Source organism: Falco rusticolus, chromosome 12 (assembly GCF_015220075.1).
Source record: "Falco rusticolus isolate bFalRus1 chromosome 12, bFalRus1.pri, whole genome shotgun sequence".
NCBI classification, from domain to species: Eukaryota; Metazoa; Chordata; class Aves; order Falconiformes; family Falconidae; genus Falco; species Falco rusticolus.
Window position 1 is genome coordinate 23,146,938 of NC_051198.1, and position 27,548 is coordinate 23,174,485.

Consider the following 27,548-nt stretch of genomic DNA (forward strand, 5'->3'; position numbering starts at 1 on the left):
GAGTGAAATATTCCATGTAACATTTTATTCTCCTGTAAATGAAGAATACAGCATGCAGGCTTCCTGTAGTGGAACATACTTTACTTTTCCGTGCGCAATTTAAACTGCCAAGTTTAAACAGAGAAAAATATTATATGTATCCATGGATATCTAATTTTAGAAAGACAAACAGTTCTCCTGCTCCAGCAGTGGGGAAAAAGATGGTAAGAAACAAACAGTTATTACAAGTTAGACGGAAAGGAACTATGACAGTACATGATGTGCGCAGAAGGTAGTAAGGACTGAGTTGGGCAAGTGCCCACGAGGGAAACAAGGTTTCTGGGGGCTCTGCATCTGAAATGGGCTGACTAGAGTCAAAGCCATCACATCTTATTGGCAGCTTGGTAAGCTAATTTTTCTAAAATGGAAAAGCTTTGAGAAGGATAATGCCTTTAGAGACTTTGCAGCCGTTTTCAAGCCCTATGTCACGTTAATACGCACTGAGATTGGCATGATTATGGCTCCATGAAAAAAACTGTAACGTCTGCATGTAATTTATATGCATTTTTTCCCAAAGTTGCTGTGGTTTGGTTTACAGAATTTGGCCAGAAATCTTCCAGAAACTTAACTGGGAGATTTTCATATCTTGAATCTGAAGCAGAGAGCTAGATAATTTTATTGCATGCAAGCACACCTTCATAACATAGGAGTAAAATCCAGCATTTTTGTATTAGGAACGTCCCAAGGGGAATACAGAATAAAAATAATAAAAAAAACCCAACCAAACAAACAAAAAAATGGGAGACAACTGAAATTTGCTTTCGTTTTTTGTTTGGCTTTCCAGCCCTAAATAAAGTCAAAGGTCTCAAAACAACTACCTGGATATAAACATAGATGGTCCGGAACACGATAAGCAGCCACAGACCTCCTTGAGCAAGTGATCTAGCCAGGAAACACAGGACACTATTAGTAAAGAGTTTTCTGAAATAAAGTAGATTTTTGTTTGTTTATTTTTAAATAAGAACTGGCAGCACAAAAGCTTCTGTGGAGAATGCATTTTCTGTTGACATAAAGCTACAGAAAACCTTTGGAGATGCACTGTTTTAAAATATTTTAGATGCTAAATATAAATTCTTTCCCATTCTAACTGTAAAAACAAATCATGCATGCTTAAATTTTAAAGTTTATTTATTACTTTAGTTTTAGGCAACATCATAAATATATTAAAACCTTTAAAGGAAAATATTTATGTTCACTACAGCACACATTTACTTCTGTATGAAGAGATCTCAGTAAACAAAGGCAAGCATCTAAAATGAAAAAATGGATAAACCCCCTGTATGTTAGAGGTTCTGGAGCAAAAGGCCAGATTCTCCTTACAAATGGAGTCTCAACACTGGAAAATTGATGCCAAAACCAAGATGTGAAGAGGCCCTTATATTTATCTCAAGCAGCCAGTAAAGGTAGCAGTGCTCTCCTTAGTAAAAGTCACTACTCTCCACCACCAGCAAAATTTATTCCTATCAACAAAATCCAGTTCCTCAGAATTACAAACTGTCTAATTAGCAACTGATTTAGCTGGTTAGTTTCAGTTATGAACAAGCTTTATAATTCAGCTATACCTTCAGATTGTATTATGCAATTTTTAAAACGCTTTCATTCTCAAAGGTACTATTAACGAGATCGATGAAAACAAGAATTGCTATCTCACCTTCAGAATTGAAACCTGCCTTGCATTTCTCTCTCTTGTCCACAAGCAGCAGACAAGTTTACCACTCCTCAGGGCTTGCTGAATCCTATTTAAACTTTCCAGGTCATCTGGACTTGAAAATTATATTTATTTTGCCTCCCCAGCTCTTGTTCATAGAAACACCCCACAGGATTGTACCAATCACAAATACCATAAGAAATAAAATTAAAAAACTTGGGATGATCTTAAATGCTTGGGTTTATTTGTTGACAACATCATTAACAGAAGGCAAAAGAATCCTATGCAGGACAAAGAATAAATAACTGGATTATCATGATGTCAAAAGTATGACAGGACTCATCACTTTCTAAGGATGGAATCAAAAAATCCATTGTCCAAACCAAGAAGCTGCTAATGCTAAATCCCAAGAGATTTATCCTCCTGGCCTTAACTTTGGTAAAAATTTGGTCAAAAACGCACCTCCCATTCAGTCTGATTTGCAGCTTGATTATCTTGGTTAATAAAAACATTAAAGTATACACAACTGAAATTAACTTCATTGCTCATTAGTATCACTCAATTCTAAACAGACTGTCTGAGGACAACGTAACTACCCAAGCCCAGCAAAAACCAAAATGTCTGTAGACAGTCCAACTGAAAACAAAAGAGTAATTTTTTTAAAGGGCAGTTTTGAAATTTACTATAAAGTCTAGAAATAGCCACTGAATAATTGCAATTACTAATTTAGCTTGCCAAACTACAACTGCATTGCATAATTTCATCAAGTTATGCTGGATCCCATGGCAGGGCACTAACACTCTCATCTCAAAGTCCTACCAAGACTTTATAAATTACAGGCCAGCTGATTTTCCTCCTCTAACTTTCTCTGTGGTTCTTCATCAGTACCTTACTTAATTTTCGGTTTCCTTATTTTTAATCACACATGAGACCATTGGGATATTTTGACTACTAAGTGTTCAAAATGTGTTTGAATGAAAACAGCCAAAAGAATCCAAATATTAATCAAGGGAAAATAATGATACATGACACTAATTTCCCTCTGTTAAAACCTTGCTTTTTAACCCAAATTTTATCTGCTAAAAGTTTACCAGCCAGATTTCCTCCCCCTGCTCCAGCCACTCAGGCACTGCAAAGTGGTTGAATCTCTCTCCCAGCAGCCAGCCAAGAATTCCCTAATTTCCGACCCATGCAGTGACCCAGGCTAGAGCGCTGGGCCAGAGGTGCCCTGACAATCAGGTAATGCCTTGTTTTCCACTGCCTGTGCTGAGCAAACCTCGACACAAATTCTTTTCAAATAATATAACTTTAAAACAAACCAAGCAAGGGCTCCTAAAAATCCACGTCACAGGGAGCTGAAACATGTGCACGAACACACACACACACACAAAAAAGTTAAACCAGATATAATGTGGCTTAGGAAGCACAAGACCAGGGCATGAGCATGTGTTCAGGACCCAAGTGGTTTGAAACAAGATACAGTCCCTTTGATACAGCTCACTAGTTTAGAAGTGGAAGGGCCATATCCTATTAAAAATAACAGGAAATTGACCACAGCAATAAATCTAAAGCTTCGGCTGCTGCAATTTCTTATCTTCCATGAGCAGTTGTTGGTGTGCAAAAACCATGCAACTTTTTTTTAAAAAAGAAAACAAACAAACAATTAAAAATCACTACAAAACTGGAGCTTCTACTTGGTAATAGCTTACATAAGCCAGTCACAGCCTTGGGAGACCTAGATCCCAGAGATCTCCCTGTCATGCCAAGATATCCTGTTATATTTTGATGGTTTATAGCTGCCTCCAGGCAAAACCATGTCACTGAGAAAGTTAAGTCGGTAGACTAAGACTGACAAGTCCCAAGGAATCTCATCAGAGGCTCTGGCACTTCTGACAGCACTTGCATTACTCTTTTCATGCAATTTCTGCACTCAGTGATCTATCTCCTCTGATAGCATTTTTCTGTTTATCTACTGAAACAAATTAAGATCTGAGATGATGGCAGCTTCTTCTAATGGCTTACCAACACTTAAAAGGGACTGCACCGGCAGTGTTATCTCTGTGAATCCCAGTAGTGCAGACACAGTTTCTGCTGGGCTGGAGAAAAAGGAATGGGGGGCAGGGAAGGGGTAGCCAAGGCTTTTCCTTGAATGGAATAAAATACATATGCCAAAGGATTTCATTCAACTGGCAGACTACACTAAGTTTTTTGCCAGCATAACTGTGTCTATTGTGGGTATGACTTGTTTTCCCACTCCTAAAAGGCAGAGCTTTGCCAACAAAACTTTAAAGACTAAGACCAACAGTGTGGGTGTGGGGTTCAGTTTGTTTTCAGCAGACACAAGCGAAGTTAACCATGGTCCAGTTTCCTGCCAGTCTAATCCACACATCATGTAATGCCAGTATTTGCTCTGTTTCTTATTCTGATTAGGTCCTACAAGCATTTCTGGAGCAGGCTTTTCAGGCAGGCAGTCCTCCTCTGAAGCCATTTTATTTAGCCTTTTTTTTTTTCAAATTCCAGTGTAATATCCCAAAGGTTGGAAAAATATCAGGGACAAGTGGTTCAATACAAAGAGCAGATACCTACTTTAAGAGCTAAAAGCTCTTCTAAAATGTATATTTTGCCTACATTTAGACAACAAGGACATGCTAGTTGTATGAGATATTTACAATGAAAAGATCAAACCACTGCACCTACTAAAAAAAACCAAAACAACCAACAACAAAAAAACCACTCTTCCAGCCCTAGAGACTTAAAAAACAGAAGCTGAACCTCCTTGCACTAGGAGACTAATTATAGCAGAGTAGTTGCAACATGTTTGGAGATCACCTCACCTATGAGTATGTGCCAAAACCAGGGCTCAGTTCTCTCCTGCTACCCTGGAGGAAGGTGGGAGGGAAGTATGTTCCATTTTGGACTCTGCAGACCCCAAGAACTATCTCCCTTTGGAAATATAAGTAGGAAACAGAGTTGAAAGATCTTCCTCCCCCTTACATAGATTATTTTTGTGAAGCTGTTTCTTTGACTGCAAAAGCTATGCTAGAGCCGGGACTGCTATGTGCATCTTCTTACTTTAGTTGCCTCATTTTGAACCTCAACCAGTTCCTAATCCCAAGCATGAGGAAGACTCCACATACTTTTCAGAAGATCTGCCTCCCAGCACAAAAGCTTGTTAGCCAAAATGTTCAGTTTCTTGACATTAGTCCTGGATTGTCTCTTGTGTAGCACTGAAAGCCCTAATACAGGAGTCCACAAAGTGTATGCTGATCCCACTGGCAGGAAAACTTCGGCAAAGGAATCATCAGGCCACTGAAATGACTTTCCACTAGCATATTAGAAGGGAGAGTTAGAGCTATGGAATTTCTTCATGCTTGAGGGCTAACTCTCACCAACACTAACCCATCTGTCATGCATTGTTTTATGTCTGCTTTGATTTCTTTTTGCTGAAAAAAAAAAAAAGGGAATGCACATCAGAAATGCTACGGACCACCAGATTTGTTTCATATATTATCAAAGCTAAACATTCGAGCATTTTATGGAGATTAAGAGATTAGAGTCCAAGAGTTTTTATTCTTCTGTGTGCAAGGCTCTCTCTTTCAATCAAATTAAAAAGTGGAGTTCAAGGTATGTTGTTAATTCCTGAGGGGAAATGATACATAACCCACATGCACAAAGAAGTTGTCTTGCATGTGGTTGATTTTACAGCATGGAATCTGTTCCAATCTATGTTTGTTTAACAAGATGCAAGTCTAACAATGGTAATTTACTAAAAGCTTGTGCACTAGGTACATACAATACCAGAAACAATGGTCATAACTCCTTTGAAAGATATAAAAGCATCTACAAAATAACCAGAACATAAGCACTGCCCTGGATTAGTTGTTTCAAAACCTCACATTCCAAACAGCTTCACCGTTTCAATACTCTATCTATAAACACTTCAAATGATTTTGGACTGCTGTTTCACATTCCAGCGATGAGTTGCTGCTAGTGAATCCAGCACAAAATTTCACTATTTGTATTTTCAGCAATTTTTTTTTTTTAAATCCATAGTATCATTACTGTTCAGTCAGACATCTTTTGCACCAGAAAATCTTGGCTTAAGTATTGTACTAGAAACACGGATCGGTTAAATAGCTATTTACTGCTAAGCTCCTCAATCTATATTTAAGCACTTGAATAACCAGCTGCTTGTACAACTAATGGTCAATGACAACACAGCTGTGGGAGGCCAAGTGGCATTCTGACTCTCCAACAGGCCTGTTTGTCAATGCCCAGACCCAACCTGCATCCTGTAGGATTACAGCCATAATCGCATTTTGAAATGATCCATTATTTACAACAGTTGTTTGAGGCTTACTAGATGATAGTCTCTTCTCTCTGAAAAGCTGATACAGCTAAATGAAACTTTGTGATGAACAACAACCTCTACCTTTAGCTATTGCATCAGGTAGGTCAAAACTTCTTGAATTCCTACCCTGTATGTTCCCAACACATATACATTACAGAACGTATCTCACCATGATTTATGCTAGTATATTACCTGCTTAGTGTCTGTCCCAAAAGACTGAACTTTTGTCTTGCTAAACGTGGGGACCGTAAAAAAATGTTGGTACAACATTTGCATTTTGCTCTTACAATCAGAGCCTGGATACAGTTTTAAGTCAAGATAGCATGGAAATTTCTGAACAGGCAGGTTACTTCCTTAAGAAAGAGTCAACCAGAAAATGACCAGGTGTAGCAATTCTCATCAAGACTTACTACTATTAGAAAACAATTAACAACAACAATGTTTAAACAGTGTTAAAATTGTTAGAAATACTTGCTTGACAGCAACAAACACTTAACACACAAATTTATTTCTGAGGACAACTGTGGGGGTTTTTGCAGACAGGTATTTTGTAGTAAGGTCTGTAAACTATGGGTGTTCATATTGCACTTCTTACTACATTCAAAAACAGTGTTCCACATTTCAGATACATTTGGTCTTAATCAACTGTGGCAATCAATTAACTATCATTCAATCACACATACTTGGAGGGTGACTCATCAGATGTCAGGTGTTTAACTTGCATGTTCCTCAAGTAACCATCTAGCTGCTGACATTTTTTTTCTCCCCTATCTCCAAAGCTCTGTGCACAATGATCACAGTAGCGGAAAGTTTGCATCAGAGGATTAGTATCATTAGTTATCATGGTTAGGATTAATATCATTAGGAGAGAACTGCAATGCCATGACCACTCTGAATCTTGTCTAAGCTGCAAGTTGTGTCTGTAAAGAAAATAATTAAGGGAATGGAATTTCCAAGATTATTTGGAAATCCTTTTTGCTAGTAGTGTTCTATTGCTCTATTATTCAGCCACTACAATGCAGGCATAATCATTGTTCTATGTAAAAAAATAAAATAAAATCAATGGTGTTACCTATCTAAAGATCTGTTAATTTAATTTAGCACATTTCAAAAAAGTAGCAAGTTATATACCTCATTGTTTTCCCCATTATTGGCAGGTGTCAAGGTATTCCACACTCAGAGCATGTGGTAAGCAAAATATGGCAGCCTTCAAGTTTTGGAATTCCTTTCAGTTCTTCTCTAAAAGAGAATTGTTTTGATCCTCACATTGGTCCAGATGGTATCTCAGAGGTGTTCTCCTCTCGAGAGAGCTGCTACTATTGTACCAGAAGGGCAGGCAAACAGGCTTTTCAAATTAAGCCATCACTACTGGAGGTGACCTATCTAAAGAAGTTCATAACATCTAAATTCTCCAGTAAGCACTGACAGGAGAGTTTTTGTAAATAAAAATTATTTCTCCAGCATGTTAGATCAGTGTTTTGAAGTCTCATGCAACTGCTGGGCTGGTAGCACCAGGCAACCAATTTCCTCAGAACTGAGTGCTGATCCTAAAATTGCAACAAACAGCCTATATAGTTGGCTTGGATTGCAGAGCCTGATCCCATGGCTGGCAGAATGTCAGAGCTTGCGTTGAAAAAATCAGCACGCTGAAATCACTTAACAGCCACACAAGGCAGCAAGAGCAGCAATTTTCCAAAAGTAAATGCTGAAGAAAAGACAATTCCCATTACTAAAGCACCTTGTGCAATGCCTCATGTGCCTACCAGTCCTCTTCCTGTCCCACCAACTCAAGCCAACCTCAGAAGCCACACAAAAAAACACCAACCCAAACCAAAACCAACCAGCCCAGAATATGTATCTCTGTAGCAACATTTAAATACAGAAGGCACAGCAAGGCACAGCAACACTAACAGTCAATTCACAGAGGAAAAAAAGTGAAAGTCAAGCAACTTTCTTCCATTTTAGTAGTGCCTGTCGTCTCCAGCAATGCTGCCATTAAAATACAGTGCAGGCCAAGGAAAGCCAAAGCCTCCTCTGGCTACTTTGCCTAAGCAGTGCAATTCATCGTGTAACCAAAATAAAATGAATTTTTGATTCTTCAATAGGAAAAAAGTACATGTAGATGTACATGCAGAGAGACCCATTGATAACTGAAAACACTGCGGACTTAAGCCATGCTTTATTGCATCAAAAAAATTTACAAGTGAATTATAAAAGTATCCTCAATATCTTGCAAAATAAGGCCAACTTTTCTGCAAACTATAAAAAACACTGACATTAAATGCATCAGAAGCATTGTATTTCTGCAAAGCCTAGGCAATTTAATATAAAGGTGCACATTTTACAAATAGGTGCAATTTTTAGCAGTTTAATACAGTGAGAAAAGAAATACCGGTACACATTTTGAGTCTCTATCATTTAATCCCTGTTACTTGCACTGAATTTTCATCTAGTCTGGACAGCTATCAGAAATCACATTTTGCAGCTACTAAACCAATTTGGAAACAAAATAGGGAAGTGTTTATTTGTATTGAATGGAGGCACTTTAAGGAATGAGTTAATGAGTGTAATCAGTCATACCTTACTGTATATAGAAAGATACTTGGCAGAATCTTTCTACTGTGATGATGGAACACTTTGCGGGGGGGGGGGGGGGGGGGGAATAAAAATCCGATATTATCATTATTATTAACCTCTTATTACAGATAAAACAACTGAGATGTATACGAGGTGGCAATGAGGTACTAAGGTTTCTTAATAACCCCAACCAACCAGAGAAACCAATGCTCCTAAATGCTTTGGAGAATTCCTTTGTCTAATCCAAAGTAGAAGGGAAATTATCCTTCTGGAAGTGCAGAAGAAAAGCTGTACAGGGAAAGTGATTGTATCGGTACGATTAAGGAAATCCTCTTCCCCCAGACTGGTTTCCCCACCACAACACTGCAAATTGAATAAACAACATTAGATCCAAGTGTTTAACAACTATATACACTTTAGGAGCTCTTCTAGTTAGCAACTATAACATTGTCTTCAAGCCACCATGAAAAGAGTGTCATCATTTCAAGAACTGCTCCAAAAATAAATCCCAATGAATGAAAAACAGAAGTCACCTGCTCTCCAAAATCACCAGACCTGACATGGAAAATACAGGAAGTTCCTCAAATACAGCAAAAAGATTTTAATGTATAAGAACTATTAAAACAGCTTGTTAGAGAAATTATGTCAACTTCTGGCAACTATTCATTGCAGTCCTACATATCTAAAGATATAAATACCTTATTTCACTTGGATAAATGTTTTTCAATAAAAACTGAGACAAAATGCCAAAAAACATTCCCAGTTTTGTGAACACCAAATATTAACTCCATTAAAGGGATACAGAAACCACAGCCAAGGTATTTTGGCATTTTAATGCAAGGATTCATTTTGCCCATATCTATTCATCTTCTTCAAAAGTGTGGTTTCCGTTCACCCAAACACTAAAAATGTATTTTTCAAGTATGGCTGGTAAGGCCTATACTCCAAATACTGCACATGGGGTTTTTTGCTTGTGCTATAAAGCAACAGAATATATTTACTCAATGTACAATTTGCAAATTAAATACCAAGCTAACAGTATTTCACATTAAATATGACAGAAATAAATCAACTCCTGTGTGTGAATGCCACAAATATCACTTTATGTGACACATCAGGATCAAAACAGTTTGCTTGGAATTGTTGAGATTAACACTTTGCTGACCATATAAATCAAAGTGAAAATGTTTAAAAGTATCTTTTCTTCAGCTTGGTAAAATGGATTAAGCAAAAAATTTATTTAAAGAAAACTTACTACCTTCTCCATAAGCCTTGGCAATTTGGAGAACACAAGAAGGGTTCTTAAATTCTCCTTCAAGGTCTGAATCTTACGGTTGACTTTCTGACACCCTCAACATGAGGACACATTACGGTCAGAGAAAGGCATTTTTTTCCACATACACTAAGTTCCTCCCTGTCTCACCATAAACTGATGGGAACCCTCACTTGCCGTTTCCCCTTTGGTGCTGTTGTGATTGAGGCCAACTCTCTATATCTACTAATAACCGTCCTGCTTCCTTATTGCCACTGCAAAACAAGTCTTCTGCTAAATGCAGTCTCGAAATTTCTGGAGGCAGCAGCACAGGCAACCAAACCCACTTTGCTGGAGAACCCCTCTCTTTCCTCCTTTCCTGTTCACTGGTGGCTCTCTGAAGTCACTTCTCTGTGATGTGCTCCCAGCTTCAGAGGAATGACCTCGCAGGTTGCTGTGCTAGGACCACTACTTGCTCTTCCTTCTCTTTTCCTGTAACTTTGTATCATTTCTTCAACATGGCTGGTCTGTCTGGAAGGCTCCAAGAACAATGCTGTGTCCTTTGTTGTTTGCATATATGTTGCTGTACCACACACATGACAACAAAAAGCTATTTTTGAAGTAGAAAAATAAATTACTTTGCCTCAGACATGCTTAGAATGTGAAAGTCAGTTTAAAAGAGTTAACTAGATCTTAATTTGATTGTATCTAATTAGAATTAACTTATTTTCTGAATGTGATATTCACATTGTAAATCCAAAAAGCAGGGGTAGAAACCTGACCTCTGGTGAAAAAGAAGCATAATCTAGCAAAGGGGCAAAGAGATTACTCAAAAGATGGTGTTTTTTACACCTCTTCTACCCAGATGTGTAAAACTTACATCCAAATGTATTTCTAAATGTTGAAATCAGTGGATTTCCTAGAAGACATTTTGGAAGATAACACTGAAATGCTCCAGAAAGGCAGTCCACAGCAGAATCCTCTTGTGTACAACTGACACCTCTCTCACTGTCATTATCCAAATGTGTTTCCTTGCACGGTGCAAACTACTGGACCTTTAATGCACGTTACCATTCAAAGAGTGATGAAGCAAAATACTGATCTAGGCTAATAATTTGCAACAAACTAATCACACCACTGCAGTTACACCTAACACAAACCCTGAATGCTGGTGCACTTCAAAAGCCCAACCCTGGCTGATGAATGCACTTACACAACAAAATATACAAGCAATCTATATTTCTGTGTACACACGTGCAGCACAGACAGGATCTTAAACTCATAGCGGTGTCTGGTTTCATAACATATGCCCTTCCTTATCAAATGTCATTTGTATTGCCATCCCTGCATCTGTCTCCACAGATGTCATCCCATGTAATGAAGCATATGGGCTTAAGCTGACATTGTTTGCAAACAGGAAGAGCTTTTGGCAAGAGGAATCGAACATAAAGTGTTCTGCGGGCTGCCTCTCTTAACCCATCTTTGGTTGGCTTCGCTGCTCAGCTGAAACTGGTCGGCTACTTTCTGAGAGGGGCAGAGTGCCAACCTAACAGATGGGCAGAAGTAAAGTCATGCCAAAGAACCAGAATGTGCATCTAATTTGATAATTATGGGCTGAATTTCCCTTTAGAAATATTGCAATGGCAGTGCACACCAAGTTTCCAAGCTTAAGGGTAAAAGAATATACTTCAGCCTATCCAGTTGAGGGTTAATTCTGAAAATGAGAAAAAAACAACAACAAATGCGAGCCAAGGAGGAGGGAGGAAACAAAACATGGGCTCCTATCATTCAGAATTAGCGTTCTTCAAGGAGAGATGAAACAGAGAGAAGGGGAGGAAAGAAACAGTAAGATTAAGTCTTTACCCTGAAATAGCTCTCCACAAGGGACACCTGCAAAGCTTGGCCAGAACAGTTCTGTAGCCTTGCAGAAAATAATTTACGCTGAATAGAGATAAAAGCAAGGAACCGATGGCCACTTTACAAAGCATTAAACACAGCTTTCCTGTCCACAAGGAATAGCCAAGCCAATAGCTAGTAAAAGGCAAAGGACAAAGAGTGTTTATGGCTTGGTGGAAATCAAACATAGTAATGTACACACGTACTTGGAACTGTTGACCATTATTGTCTTGGTTTTGATATACAGGGATACAGAGCTACGGCATTCAAATGGAAAAGTTAACAGCAAAAGAGAGAGAAAGCTGGGGACCCAACTAAAGTTCTCTTTTCACACATTTTACAAGTTTTCATGCAATAAGGCAGTGGTCCTGTAACTATTACAAAGAGTCCCATTGAAGCAGGCTCTTCTGTGCTGTTTTCCTCTTCATCTCGTGTGCTCCCTCCCCTTTCTCAAACCACTTTACCCATCAGGATGAATGCCAACAGCCATGCAAGGCACAGTTTGAAAAAAACATTGTTCTAATGCATTCTTCCCTTTCCACTCTTAAAGTGACTCTTCAGATTTATGGATTTTAAAACAAAAATATTAAGAGTAATAACTACAATGGCTTCAGTTAAGTGAAATTTACAGGCTTATAAAAAAAAAAAAGAAAGTTTTTAATCCTGTCTTTTTATCATATAGCCCTGTGTTGAAATATTCCAAGAAGCTAAGAGGTTGCTCACTCTCATCTCACCTACTTTGGAAAGACAATGTTTCAAGGGGACTTTCACATTATTGGTGGATAGAAATTAGCTCTACAGCAAATGTAGTGTTTTGAGCCACATCTTCACAGCAGAGCAGAAGGCTCAGACATAGATTTAAAATAATTTAAAAGCGGTAGCTAGTAAGTGCCTAAAATCACATGTGCTGCTTTACAGACCTCCACTGAGACATTTTCCTCTGAAGAAATTTGTCAATGAAACATCCTTTGTTCCACTGTCAAATTCTGGCAAGCTACTTCCCAGTATAGCATGAGACTTAATTGGGCTTTTGTTTAATTACCATCAAGACAATGATGCTCAAATGAAGAGCACACCATAGGCAAGTGAGTGAAAGCATTCAATTAGGATGACCCTGAAACTATCTTTTAAGGGAAGGGAAGGAGCTACTTGTTACTGCGGTCATAGGCTAAAAACGCAAAATACAAACCTGTCACTAAAATAATATATAGCTTTTAGAAGCAGACAAAGTAAACAACAGTTAGTAACTACAAAGGAAAAGCATCATTATGAAGTAAGTTCAAGATTTTATACCACAGCAGTGCTGCCACAGCTTAGGAAAACACAGAATTGAATTAGTGGCTTATTGAGAATGCTGGTGTCAAATTGGGGCAAACTCTCCCATTCAATTCTACCACAGCTACTTATTTAGAAAGAGCCTAGATGATGCAATAAACGGATCAGTGAACATAGAAACAAGCTGTCATGGAAAGTTTTAGGCAAAAATTAGCATGTAAAGAATCAAGAAACTATTTATCGTCCCCAAAAAGTTAAATATGAAATCCCAAATCTAATTATTATCCTGATAATTCCCAAATTCGGTATTACATTTGAAGGCAAAAGAACATGAAAGGAGTTAATGCATACTCTATGGCAATAACACAAGGCTTGATATGAAAACCACAAAGAAACATCAATTGGCAAGGCAGCGCTGCATTTGTATAGTCAAAAAAAAAGTTTAATCAGAGGGGTAAAACCTAAAGACAGTCCTAAAGATCTTCACATTCAACTGTTACTTCAATCTTCACTTACACTAGAATTTGCAATCTCACCAACATTACAGGCAAACACACACCCTGGCAAGCAAATGATATCTATTAATGGAAAATGAGACAACCATAAGAGACACACAGAAGTTTCAGCAGGGTATGGCAGTAACGGCAAAATGTTTGCCCATGGTCGGACTAAGATGGGACTGTCCTGGAGGAGTTCTACCTCATTGTTCTGAAAACTCAGCTCCACTTTTTGCTTTAAAACCTCCTGTCTAGATATACCTCTTGCTTTGATGTAAATTTACTTAAATGAGCACATATGAAATCCAGCATGTCAGTTATTTTCAGTGCCCACAGTCTCCATGCTTAATGGTAAGAGAATATGCTAAACCCTATATATTTCAAGACTTCTGTATTCAGTATCTCTACCCTAGATAAGCCAAACATGACACTGTCCATCTCAGTTACTTATTTTCTCAGCCAGAGTTCACAGTTGAAGGGTTATCTATTAAACAACAGCATTTTCCCCACAAGAGGCCAAGAAAAGTAGCATAATGGTTGGTTAGACCAGGTAAACAACACAGCTCACAACACTTCTATTGTCTAACCTGAGATACCACAGAGGTAACCTCTCTTCCTGACACGCAGACACCTAACAAACCGAAAGCAAGCAATGAAAATACCCCCACCATGACGCCATATGCTAATGGTGCTTAGGGACATGGTTTAGTGGTGGACTCGGCAGTGTTAGGTTAACAGTTGGACTCAACAATCTTAAAGGTCTTTTCCAACCTAAATGATTCTATGATCCTATGACCTCTTTTGACTCATGCAAACTGGAGTCACCAATCTCTGGCACAATGAAGGCCACTGCTCCTACAGCACATACACCACACTTGGAAGTTCATTTAAAATCCTAGGGCACTTCACAGAGTGAGAATAAGAAGTGATACAGCTAAACAGGCTGTTCAGTTTTTTTGTACAAATTATGAAAGAGCACGAATTGCAGACAGAAGTAGTGGTATGCTTTCCTAGCCTGCATGTTATTACAATAGCATCTGCCATTAAAAAAAACAAAACAAAACTGAGAAAGTTACAGAGTTAGAAAGATATTTTTAGACAAGAAAGTGGAGAGAAAAAAAATAGAAAAATCCCATAATTTAAGTGAAGCCTTTATTACAGAAACATGATATTGGTAGCTCCTGAAAGAGATCGTAAAAATCATGGAAAAAACCCTGGTGAGACAGGAAGCTTAAACACAGCTAATCTAATGATGACTTTCATAACACAGGAAGCACGCACGCTACCAGAAAAATGACAAAACCAGAGATTATTTTAGGTGTTTACTTATTCCCAGACCTAGCTGAAAAATGTCCTAAAGGAACTCAGGTTAAGCATATCAATCTCACCACTACAGCTTTTTGTTTTAAAATAAGGTCATAACAATTGACTTTGCAAGTAATAATCCTCTAACAGAGGTTACTTTGCAACAAGCTGTCAAAAGTTACTGACCCCTTTTCACACACTCACCTTTGGAAACTGATGTCCTGATCCTGCAAACCTCTGTTCACATGAACACTCTGGTTTAGTAAGGAGGGCTGCAGGTTACGCTGGCAGCCATGGGGCCAGTAAGTGTATGCCAGAGGCTTTGGGCTGTAGTGCTCACCAGCTGGACTTCCTGCTTGGAGCTTACAGTGCCAAGGTAAATAATCATGATACCACATTGACAGATGTGTCAGAAGTATGAGGTATTAACTAGATTTACTACAGTCTTGAATAACAGAGTTGTAATTTTCCGCTCTCCTAGCATGTAACAGAACGATACGAGGTGAGTTACAATGCCAGTATGCACCCAACTGCAATACTTAAACTTTTTGTATCTCAGAATCCATATGTATTGTACTGGCTCCTCTTGCATAAGACTCTGAGCCCCTTTGGTCTACTTGTGCTGCTTGCTCCATTACTATCTCCAGGAAGAGGTCTGAATTTAACTTAACAAATTAACTTAAAAAGTCCAATTACCTATGCCTTGTAGTCTAGCTGGTCAAAGGACGTAAGACACAGTTGTCATCATCATGATGATCCCCGGAGGACAAGGACAGAGTAATCAGTGCTCTTTCCAGACATAGCAATTGGGCATTCTTTTGTTTTTTATTTCCTCTGACCCTGCAGTTTGTCCTTGTAAAGTTCTCACTGTTCACAAACTAACACATCTATATTTGAACACAGTACATGAACTGCTTCCACATATTTGATAACGTCTTCTGCTTATACTTCTGCCAAATCTTCAGAACCACCATTCATTGCCATATTCCTTGTCACAGAGATGAAAGTATACAAATCACTGAAAATGTAATACGAAAGATTTGACATGTAGTCTTTAAAGGCATATACAGACAAATACTGCAACAGAATACTGTAACTGGTTCCAGTATTTCAAAGTCGCCTAAATACAAAGAGAACTTTTCATTGTCCGACACATTTCTAACTCCTGAGAGAGATAAACCGCAGAAGTAAAGCTTACAGCCATGTCTAGACATCACTTATCCAATGCAAAATGCCACAATGGTTATGGTGATAGGCAGCACACGACTAATCATACAAAACCTGTAATAAGGCACATCACATTTGGGAGACTACATATTAGCGGTTTTCATCAGTTGACAGAAATACTCTTAAACCATATACCTTTGATATTTCATAACTTTAATTTGCCTTTCCTATATTTCTTTCCCATTATGGGAATGAGAGATATATTATGTTTTAAACCAAAACAAAACTACAAACCCCCCCCCCCAAATAAAAACAAAAAAACATTTCAAGCTCTCCTCAATCTTTTATCTTAACAGGTGGAGGACTCACTGCATAAAGACTTAATAAAACACCTGACACTGACAACATCATCCAGAACAGGTTCTGCACTGTTTGCTGCACAGTCCCTTCCGCTGCAGTTAGCACTCGATACCCAGCACTATCAGTTTGTTACACTGATCAAATTCCTTTAGGTTTGACCCCTGTACACAGATCACCACACATGCCAGTAAAATTACTTCACTGAGACAGCAGTAGAGGAAATCTACATTTTAAGTCATCACACAAACAGTTCCTACCCACACTGGTTCTCCATGAGATGCATTTAGCACCTTGCTTGGAGCATGCTGTAGAGAGCAGGACTACTGACACCTGAAGAAACCTGGTGTACAAAGCACCCAGCATAACTAGTGTGAAAATAGCTTGGGCAGCATGCCTCAAGACAGCCACAGCCAGGGCAGGAATATACATGGGTGAATGGATATATGGTCTCTCAAATGCCTCGGGATAAAGCAAATGAAGCACATATCAAAGTCCCAGTACAGCGTATGAAATATTGCAAAGGACATCACTTTGTTTGTGAAGGCCCCAAAACACTATACTGCCAAAACTATTTACTTCAAGATATCTGGATTGGTTTTATACTATTGTTTTACCAGATTCTTTGCTAAAGAATGCATATTAAATGCCCAAGCTAAAAAAAAAAACAAACCAAAAACCAAAAAACACCACCCCCAAAAAAACCCAAAACACCAAAAAAAAACCCCACTAAACCCCTCAACTTTTTCCCAAATTCAGTAACCCAGCTCATCTTCATCCTTAGAACTGCAGAAAAATAACAATTACTGGAGTTAATATCACATGGGTTTGATTTGAAAAAATATTTTATTACTTCAAACGACTATGTAGAAAGAGACCTATCTGATTACAAAGCCAGAACCTTGTCTGGTTTTATGACAGAGATTTAAACTCTTCACTGAATGCTCTAGTAGACTGTCAAGTGTTATTTTAACATAGTCCCCACAACAGAGCTACTACTCCTGAGAGAGTAACACAACATATCATAGAGCTTATTGGGAAGTTTTTTTGTGATAAACAATCTAGATTCTGCCTTAATCTTACAAAATTATTTTATTCACTTTATTACTAAAGGGTCTTTTTTAACATGTAAGTTTTAAGTGTTATTTTATTGTAATTCCCAGATTTTAACTTTTTCAAAAGGCAGTCAACAAAACTAACATGTTCTGCTTTCCACACTGCAGCCACAGCTCTCAGGCTGTGACAAAAAGCCTTAAGATAACCATGCACAAGTTTTTTCACCGTAAGAAAATAGAGGAATGATTGAGGATATCCTTCCCTATCATTGTCATATCCTCTGTTCCTCTCTGCAGAATACAACACTATGAGACTGAGAAACGTATTTGCTCTGATTCCATCCCAAGTAAAAAATAAATTACATTGTAAATCCACACTACTAAGGAGAACTAAGAGAAAGCAAAACCAAGAGGTATTTAAGAGCAGACAGTGTTTTCTGAAGTTAGCTGAATACCCCATTCATTTAACAGATTTACTTGCATGGAACTTACGGTATTATTGCAAGCTCATAGTCCTGCAGTCATGACCATTTTGGTGTATTGCTTGGGGGGGTGGGGGTGGGGGCAGACACTGGACAACGCAGGGGGGGATGTTGGGCAGTGCGGGGAGGAAGTGCAAATTTCACAGCCGTATGCAGAGTTAGTGGTACTTGTCAAGGACACCGAACACATAAAGCCAGCGTGAAAATTAAGCTACATGTTAACGAACTTCTATTGTAACCCAATCTGAAAATAGAAAAGTAGGAAAGAAACCTTATATAATATCAACAGAGAGGTTCACATTACTGACTACTAGAACAAAATTACTAATTGTCTCCAATGTGTACCCAACCCTTGTCGATGTTTTGACAGATGAATTAGTGTATGGATCACAATTTTCGTACCTAAATCAGGTTCTAGGAAAACTGTAAGACTGTATCAGTCTCTCTGGATAAACCCATTTGTACATCAGATGAAACAACTGGGCCACCATTAGGCAAGGTTTAATGGTTTTGAAAGCACATCCTACTGACATAAGGTACATTAATAATTTACCTTTTCAGCAGTGAAGAGTTATATGTAAATGTGTACTACAAAAACTCAGAGCTGTTCTTTGAGCAACTGTTTTAGGTTTCTACACCAGCAACAAAGAACATGAACAGCTACATCAAAACTAGCATACAGCAAGCAGAAAATATCTCATACTCCAAGCTACTGTATCCTTCCTAAAGGTGCTTCCCTCCATTCCAGCTCCAGGGAAACTCATCACTTCATGAAGTCAGGTCCTGAGGTGGTGTCAGTAATTCCCTTCAGAGACAACTGTCTCTTAATTACTGAACTGTAAATTTAGAGGAAATGTGCATTTCTGAATTTGCATATTTAAATACATGTTTATGATGATTTAAAAATTAAATACAGAAACCAGAAAAACTCCCAAGGAACAAACCAGCTACAGAGGAGGGCAGGATTATGACCAAAGAAACCAAAATCCTCAGATGCATGCCAGCTCTTCCCAGCACACCATTTGCCCATTGCACCAAACCATTTCTTCCCCTCTTCCTTAGATTGTAATTCAAGACATGTATTACATCTTATGCTACCCGTAAGGCTCCTGGCACATTCTACACAACACAGAAAGGAATTAAAAAATTTTAATTATTAAATGAAATCTAACTCTTCATATACAGCACTGTAGTTATTTAAACACTTTCCTCTGCATAACATTAAGTAGTATTGAAACACTAAACTGCATACCAAAAGCCCTAAAATATGTAACAAGCATAAATAACTTTCATCTTCAAATGGCAGCTTTTATTTCCTGCTTGTCAGAAATAAAGTTAATAAAAAAATGAATTGAAATTACTAGCAATGAACATATTTGTTCATTGGATGTATTTGGATGCTAAATGCTAACCGGCCTCAATAATGTTCTCCTGTATTATTTTAGCTCTGTTTTATGAACAAGACTTCCAACAAATGTACAAATGCATTTGGGGGCACCAAGCTACTCAGAAGAACATGGACACATGGAAGAAAACTTGCAAGCAAACCCTGCCATTGCCTTTCTCTGTTCTCAGAAAGAACCACAAGGTGGGAAGCAGCAGCATATAAGTATCATCACCATGATTTAGCTTCCTCTGCTGTCACAGATTCCCCCAACACAGCCTTGCCAAAGGTGCAAGGAATCACAGAACCTTCACTCAAAAACATCTGCATAAGTTGTTTTGCTCACAAGCAGAAACTTGCCATGTACACCCTCTGTTCTGAACCTACCAGAGCTCTGAATCTCTGGCAGTATTTCTGTCTACCAGCAAAAGACTGCATCAACCATCCCCTTAACAGCCAACTTCTTAATCTGGTAAACTGACCAAAACATTTTCCTAAACAGACTGACACTTCACAACACCACAAAGAATCTAAATAGACACCAGTCCTACCCAGTAGGTCTTAAACTATGCCAACCAAGCTGGGGGGGGGGGGGGGGGGGGGGGGGAAGAGGAGCGAAACATTGCCATCATTTCAGATGCCTGTTTTCCAGAACCTTTGAAATAAATTCCCATCACCCCCAAAGCAAATCATGGCTCTTCCTTCTGAGGCAGGTCTGTTCACATTAAGCCTTTCAGAAAGCTCTTAAGGGAGAAGTCAGATTTTCTCACAAATCAGGGTAGGACTTTCAAGGCCTTCTCCCACTGAAGGCATCAGAAGTTTTACTCCACCTCAGCACATGGGGAATTAGGTCACTGGATATATTGCTTCTCCCTCTCCTCTTCCTCTGTCCTGGTAAACAGCAGGCACAAATTTTGTGTAGAAATTCCTTTACATATTGTCTTCCTTTTAAAGTGCCTGAGATAAGCACTGTATATCATGTACTCGGAAAACACAGGGTTTCCACTACCAATAGGATACAGTTTTGCATCAAAAGAACAAATGAAAGTGTTGAGGGAAGGGGTCAAATTTAAAACGGCACGTAGACATCAAAATGTGATCTGGCTTGTATTAGTTGAATCTCTGATTGGCAAAGTCCCTTGATTTTGCCCAGGCTTGTCCAAAGACCTAGTTTAAGTATCATCATCAATAAAAAACTAAAGGCATTTTATCTACAAGGTAGTGAATGCCTCCTTTCAAAGGAGGGAGTTCCATGATAAGGGCTAATCTAAAAAACCTTAGGAATGCAAAGTATTTTCTCAGTTGTAAAAACAAGAAAGAATTGCACAAACACAAGTTAAAACAACTACTGGTAACCTTGCGCTTCTCCTACACTGCCAACTTCTCCTGTGCTAAGGCCCTACTCAGTGTCCTTTGGGTAGCTGTTCAAAGAATGGAGTCCCAAAGGAGCACATCACTTTTACGCATCTTCACAGATGAGGGCCTTCCCATTAACCTTATTTTCTGAGTTCAGAATAGTTTCAGCCTTTTCAACAGGGAAGTCAGAAAATCAGTCCACATTTTATTTTATAGATAGTTGCAACACAGATAGATTGCAAATCAAAGATTCAACCCATCAGATAGTGTTGATTTATGCCCTACAGCACTACAGTTAACACCCCTTTGGCTGTAGCTGTGACTGTTCCTCCTGTCCCTAGGAACGGTTCACTTTTTCGCCCTACTAGGATCTTTGTTCATACAATCTCCTTTGGCAGTGTTACAATTATTTGTATTAAAAAAAATTAAAAATTAAATGGTGATTGGGGGGAGTGTTATACACGTTGTCTTTCAAACTGCTCCCTAAAAATAGTCACTGAATTAAAGGCTAATGGAATTATTGCTTATTAATGGCAACATTATTTTGCACGTATCTATACCAACTCATCTAACTGACCCCTTTGAAATGACACTACACTAGTATTTCCAGTTCAAGTTCATATGAATATTTTCCAGTCTCTCCTCTTTGATAAGAGATCACAGGTTGATTATTCCAGGTGAATATGAGCACCAGTTTAATAATGTTCCTTGTGTTATTAACACAACATTGCACAACTGTAGCGTTTTTTTCTGCCCAATGCTAAGCATTAAGAAGGTGCATAAGTTCAAATAAAACATTGTTGAAATCTTCCTCCCCACCTTAATAAACATAGTTAATTTACAATCCAGTAACATGAACAAGTAATTTGATTATTCCCTTCAACATGCATATTCTTGAATTTATCAACATCATCTGCTGTTTCCCTTTTACCCAGCTTTCTTGGATTCCGCTTACAATTTTCTGTCTTCTTCAATCTTGCCTAATCCAAATACTTTTGCATCATTAGCAAGTTTTGGCACACCATCATTCATCCAGTTTATTAGATCACCAACATACATGTTCACCACCCCCCCTTTCAGAGTTGTTTTTACATCACATGGTAATTTAAGGTTTACATTGTTACCAAAAAAAAAAAAAAAGGTATTCTTTGTCATAAGAAAAAGCACACTCACTGAGAATTAGAAAGGAGAGTTGCAGTTTCCAGAAGACTTCCTTGGTGTTGAGCAAAGCTCAGTATCTAAACTCTTCACATCAGCAGAACACAAAACTGTCACAATGACTGAGGGATATCAGAGGGGGGCTGTAGGTTAGTGTTCTCTTCTTCCCAGCACATCACCCATACAACATGTCACATAACCAACTCCTTCCAGAAAAATCCTTTGGTTAGAAAACCTTAACGTTAGCTAAATTTATGCTTAATTAGTGCTAAGTTTATAATCCCTTAGGTATTTTCAGAAGTTGCTCATATATAGCTGATATGTACAACTGCTTATTAGGGCAGCAATGATGGGGGGAAAATACATTTTAAAACAAATGCACGTTCCTTTTACAAGCTTTGTGCTGCATCATAGTCTTGTGTCCTTAATTCCAATGGCACTTTTAGCATTGATTTGCTGACCTTGAGAAGTACTTTAAAGTGCCATTTTAAAGTCGCCTTTACTTTCCTCTGCATCTAAAGCCTAAAATACCAATCAACATTGTTCAGAAGGCAAGGTACTGCATTTGCATAGTCACATTGCCCTTGTTTGACCACAACCTAATCTTGCCAGTTAGCTAAAACTGGTCAAATTCCATTACATTATTAGGCACAGACATTCAAAGTTGAAGACAATGAAATTAAAATGCTCCTAATCCTTCAAACCTTCACATGAAATCATCCTTGAGTTGAGTAAGTTTGCTTTAAAAATTTATATCATTATTCATCAACAAGTAAAAAACAACAGGTTTAGCTAGAGAAAATCATTCTTTCCAAAGAAAAATAGCTCAGACTGTGCTATGTTAAAGGAATCAGTAAAGCCAATACTGAGATTTCTTGTCTACAAAGCATCAACTATGAATAAATAGAATGAAATTACCTAAAGGTTTATTTAAACAGAAAACATGCAAGCAGAAGAAAAGGATAGCGTGTATGCATTCAACAGGGAAAGACAAATCCAATTTTAATCCAAAATATTATGTCAAAACCAATTTTGATTCCTCATCTATTTAAGATAAGTGGTACCTGGTTACATCTTATAGCTCAAAAATTTTCAGTAGCTCCAATTTCGTGTTCTGGTTGCTTATTATTATTACAAAACTATCCAGACATTTCAATCACAAGCTCCATTTTGTCATGTAGCTTTACAGTGAAAGAAAAAATGAACTATCCCCAAAGACCAGATAGTCAAGCCAAATACTATCAAGAGACAGGGTAAAAGAAAATAACCATCACCAGTAATGCACACAACTCAAAAATAAAGATGTAGTGTTACTGTCTCTAAAATAACACTGTCTTACAGAACAGATAAAGACCAAGTCAACAAAACCCCCATAACCCGACAAAGCACCTCTCAGCTTTCAGGCACGTGGACATTTGACTCATTGATCCTTTCACACTCCAGAGTTCTCCTCACTCCCTCCTACATCCCAGAAGAAAGAGGAAAGGGGAAGAGTCACGGACTGTAGTTCTTGCCCCCATGGCTATTTCCACGTTTGTGAGGAACCCTATTCCTTCAGAGCCTGTGGGATGCCTCCTCATAGAACACCTCTTCAGCTCCAAGTGCACAGCAAGCCAGAAGGTCTTAGGCAGAAGATGGGCACCACACAGGACAGGCTACACTCGCTCTAGACACAGTCTGGATTCAACACAACCAGAGGAAGCTACGAGTGCTCACTGAGTTTTGAAGTCTCCTGCACTAGATGCAGAAGAATGGGAGTTAGACACCGGAACAAATATCATACTTTTTTTGTGATCCGGGACTTCAGCTCAGGTCTACTTCAGTTCCTTTAGGATCCTGTCTTTCATTTTTATTTTTTAATATTTTTTTTAAACCATTTAAGAGGTGGAGGGGGCAGCTTTCACACAGTCTCTGAATAGAGAACCAGTAGATCTAAAAAAAATGGAACCAGACCTTTCCACATAAAATTTCAGAGTATTCTGTGTACTCACAGGAGGAACATCTTCAGGGTAATGGTTTGTTTTCAAAGGCCAGGATCTGTTCCAGTATAAGTCCACAAAGTATAATAGGCCAAGGCATGCCGCGCTTCACAGTGGACTTACAACATAAAAAAAGACTTTTATGGCATCTGCTCAGCATAAAAATTAAGCCTTTCTTGAAATCTTGTAATTGAGCTGGATACACATGCACAAATATATTGCATACTAAGTATTATAGTCTGGCTCCTGCAAAGACTTGTATATATGTTTATTATTATGTGTGTAACAAAAATTCTGTGGTTTCAAAAGCACTATTCGGGAACGTGAATATTCGCACATGGGTGGGTCTTTGCAGGACTAGGACTGATACGCTACTAAGCGGCACTGCCTGCTGAAAACCTTTTAGCTTTTGTATACTACCAGCAGTTTATAAAGATCCCTCTGCTGACTAACCCTTGCAACAGAGAACGACTTGCTTCCAGCTGAGGAGCTGGAGTTCAAGTACACTTTTCACACTGCATATATCTACGCTAAACTTAAACCCTGATTAAAGTGAGCTACTTTAGTAACACTTAATCAAATACAGCCTCATTGGATATGAAGAGAAACAGAATGAAGTGCAGCCTTTTTGGCTCCAGTGGTACCAGACATAGAAAAAGGAAGCCACAGCATTACCGAAAGCATTTAGACAACTTTTTTTTTTTTTTTTTGTATAATAAATACTTTCTCCTACATTGGAGGAGCCACTGGCAGCCAAAACAATTTGCTAAGTCCACAAAACCAGATGTGTTTCATGGAAAGCCATTCCATACCTAAGTTACAATAACTGACTCATGGGCTTCTGCTGGACAAGAACAACCAGGAGAAAAGTCAGTCGTTAGTACTAACATTGGTTGCTAATTAACCCTCATGAACAACACTGCACCAAAGCTACTTCTGCTATTATTACAGAAACATTTAAAAGACACATTTAAAACTGTAAGTGTAAGGTACATACAAAAATTCAATTTGCTCCATACAGAGATCAGTCCTGCAGTTCCCCCTCCAGCCTCGATCCTCACCACTAGATCTTCTGAGGTTGCATTGAGACAGTCGTGCTTTCAAGCTTCATGCACACAAATGCAGCGGCAGGACTGATGGCCACAAGCTCTTCCACAGATTTTGGGGACTACCTTTTAGCTGATGGGCTGTGCTTCAAACCACAAGTTTGCAAAGCTCCCAACTTTTCCATCACGACCCATTAGATACACACAAGTGCCCTCTGCCTGTAAGCAACTCTGGCACAGCCTCCTACAGAAACAAAAAAAAGTTCAAGAAAGTACTGCCAATACCAGAACAGGGCCTAAAGCTTATTTGCATTACTATAATATCAACACATGCTTTATTTTACACCATGTAACAAGCAGTAGATGTCAGCTACAAACCTCCCAGAGGGCAAGAGCAAAAGCTATATAATCTATAGTTTGTGGCTCGTATTTGATAGGACATTCTCAGCTGGATAAGCAGAGAGCAGTCCCTGCCGGGACTGCCTCCCCTCACATCTCTCCCTCAAGAGACGCGACTACCTTCCCTCATAATATTGAGGTTGGCAGGTGGTGACCTGTGATTTGGGGCGAGCCATTTTAAACATATATTTTTCCAAACCCTAAAGAACTTCAGCACGTAAGAGTGCTTTCAGAACAACCAAACCCAGTAGCTGTTATCTGTGTAGAGTTTAAAGAAAAAAGAACTGGCGTCTGGTAAAAGTATTTCTTTGAGCTATGAATTTCACGCTACCTGCCAAAAATCTCAGAAAACTTTTTGGGCAACGATATATTGAGTCCACGCCTTTACCGGTCACTGTTCCAAGTTACAAGCAGCCGAAGAGTTGCTTACAATAGAAACATATGATTATTTTATGCATATCAGAAATAAAACGTTTTCGATAGGAAAGCTCCAGCACGCATTATATCCACATACCACACATACATTATGTAACACTTGTCCCAAATACACTCCAATAAAGAGAGCTAGTTTGAGATCTTAAAAATTCATTGACTTTGCCACATCAGAAATGAGAGCAGATGTCATTCTTCCCTGCCTCGCTGCGATCTGTTCCGCGTAACTCGGCGTTACATACTTGCTGAAGACAAGCGGCCAGTTTAGGCTTGACTGTAACTAACAAAGAAGAAGGTAAACCCCTGGGCGGGGGGAAGGCAAACACAGGCACGCCGCGGTGTAAATACTAGCAGCCCGGCAGAGAGCCCTGCCCGCTCCTAGCTATGTGCAAATACCTCCCGGTGATACCAATGCCGTGTTATCTGGGTGTCTAGCAGATTAAATTCACGGGCTGGACGGACCGTCCGACGGTTGTTTATCGTAGGTCACCGACTGGCATTTGTAACCCAAGCTTGGCTATTTTCGTAATTTACACACAGCAGCGCGTACGCGGCGGAGCCGTAACTGCAGACTGCGGGGCAAAGCGAGCCTTCCGCAAACAGCGCCTGTCGCGCAGGCAGGGTGGAAGGCACCGCTCGGCTGGTTTCAGTCAGCGCGGGCGGCTGATCGCGGCGGGGACGCGCCCGAGCCCGAACTCGAGCGAACTCGGCGGCTCCTTACCTGCTGGGCGGCCGCCCGGGCAGCGCGGCGGCTCCGGCTTTGTGCGCTCCCGCGGGAGGCGGCTGTCCCGGCCCGGAAGGCAGCGGCTGCCGGCGGGACCCGAAACGGGCGGGCCCGCTCCCCGGGGACGCTGGGGAGGGAGACCCGCTCCCGCCGCCCCGGCCCGGCCACCGCGGGGAACTTCGGCGGGGCCGGGAGCTGGGGCCGCCGGTGGCGGCGCGGGGGGCCGGGGCGCCCTGAGCTCCTGCTGCCGCCCGCGGGGTGCGAGAAGGAGGGAGGCCGGCCGGGAGGGAGGGGACTGGTGTCCCGCGGGGGCGAGCGGGGCCGGCGGGCGGACGAGCCGGAGGCGGCGGGGCCGGGGCCGGGGCGGCGCGGGGAGTCACGGCCCAGGAATGCCAGGAATGTGGGGCGGCCGCTGCGGCCGCGGGGCCCGGAGACGTCGGGGACGCGACTTGGGATTTCTTTTCTCTTTCTCCTTTTTTTTTTTTTCTTTTTTTTAATTATTCCCCCACCCTCCCCAAGGAGGGAGGAAGGCTGAAACCCACCCCGCGGAGGAGGGAAAAGGAGGGAGGAAGAGGAGGGCACACGCTGCTGCCAATCGGGGCGGGTGCCGGCTGCAGCGCTCCCAGGGAGGGCAGAGCTGCCAGGTGCGGGGCGCCTGCCCCGCCCGCCGGGGGGAACCGGCCCCTTCCCCGCCCCTCCCGCCACGCGTGTCGGCGCGGGGCCCGGGCCGGCCGCCACCCGCCGTTGGGCTCCGCGCACGTGTCGGCCCGGGCCGCGGCGGGAGCAGACCGTCGCCCGGCGGGGGGCGCGGCCGGGGCGCGGCGGGGGGGGCAGCGCCCCCAGGGCTCGGCGTGGGAGCGGCGCCGGCGCGGGCTTTGCGCGCGTGGGACGGGAAGCTCCCGCGTTCCCCCCGCAGCGCCCCCGCAGGCAGGCGGGTGCCGCCCGGCTGCCCTGCGGCCCCTCTTCTGCCCTTCCGTATCCCCCCGTGCTCTCCCTCGGTCTGGCATTCCTCCTGCCCTCCCTACCTTTGCTCCGCCGGCTTCGCCCAGTTCAGCCCTTCGGGTCTCTCGCCGCTTCTGGAAGGGTGGTTATCCCTGCTGCCCCAGCTGCGCGGAGGGCTTCTCTAGGAGACCCGATGGAAGAACGCCCGCGGTGCCGCCGTCATGCAC

At 40.6% G+C, this 27,548-nt stretch overlaps 1 protein-coding gene across 1 annotated transcript in view; it reads right to left on the bottom strand.

The window, feature by feature from the left end:
* Positions 1–26,868, bottom strand: part of PTPN14 (protein tyrosine phosphatase non-receptor type 14) — a 121,523-nt gene extending 94,655 nt beyond the window's left edge. Inside the window, exon 1 of the mRNA XM_037405310.1 lies at positions 26,377–26,868. The gene's annotated coding sequence lies outside the window, so the exon portion shown is untranslated. The remainder of the gene's footprint in view (positions 1–26,376) is intronic.
* Positions 26,869–27,548: the final 680 nt, after the last annotated feature.